Below are 1,177 nucleotides of genomic sequence, written 5' to 3' on the forward strand. Positions count from 1 at the left end.
TCCTCTACGTTTGCCTCAGTCCTCGCACGCACAAGGGTTAAAATAACTGCAAAAATTGGAACAAAATAGCCTTTCTCCTCCCAGAGCTGCTGCCTAGTCTTTGGTTCAAGACGAAAAGCGATGAAAGCTGTGACTGTGTATTTATACAGATGGAGCAGAGCAACGCAGGTATAGATGGAACGCAGTTGTCTGYTGTAGCTGGTACTTTGTATAGTTTTACAGACAAACCCTTCCCAATTAAAAGACTTCAATATGTTTTCCTCATTCAGGTTTGTAACTAACATCTCTGAGGTTTAACCACCATTAATGCCATTAAAAGAAAGACATTATATCAACAGGACGTTTAAACAATATCCACAACTCATAATCATGCTCCTTCAATTTGTGAATGTGAAAACAGCAGCAGAAACACTTTTTGATGCTAAGGAAAAATAAGGAATATAATCAAAACAGTGTGATTGCCTGTGATTCACGCCAAAATGCATCTAATCTCACATTAAAATATATTAATCTGCTTTTTAATTGGCATCTTAAAAATAGCACTTATGAAATTAGCAGAGAAAAGGCTTGTATGGTCAATTACAGCTAACACTTGGGTTTGGCACAGGAGCCATTGGACACAAGCCATAAGTATTTAAATTACACAGAACCAGAGGGCCTGATTACAGCTATGCTGAATTTAGAAGCTATAATTGTACTCACAGCTACACAATAATGTTATTCAAAGGCTCTTGTTCGAGGTAAGAAGGCTTTCCTGAATGGTGTAAAGGACTGAAATGTAAATTATAAAATCATGTTCAGGTATCATATTGAYTTGAGTGGAAAAACACGTGTCACTCTCAGATTCAAATGCATTTTACAAGCAGGTCAAAACAAAAACATAGTTGCGCAATTTGAATCTTTGAATTTATTTATGGACACTGGGCTTTTCCAACGAGATTGACAAAGACTGCAAGAATTCTTTTTCTGGAAATCCATAAATCTCTAAAAAATCTTACGACTCAATCTTATGTCTTTTTTTAACCTATATGTTTTGCTAGATGTGTATAAAAGTTGTACACCCTGAAGCTTGTCTATGTGTGTAAGAAAAAGATCATTTGGTTCTTGGTTAATGCTGATGTATGTAACTTAATAAAAAATGTTTTTGTACATATAAATATTTTAAAAAACATTTTTA

This window comes from Poecilia reticulata, linkage group LG13 (genome assembly GCF_000633615.1).
Source record: "Poecilia reticulata strain Guanapo linkage group LG13, Guppy_female_1.0+MT, whole genome shotgun sequence".
Taxonomy (NCBI): Eukaryota; Metazoa; Chordata; class Actinopteri; order Cyprinodontiformes; family Poeciliidae; genus Poecilia; species Poecilia reticulata.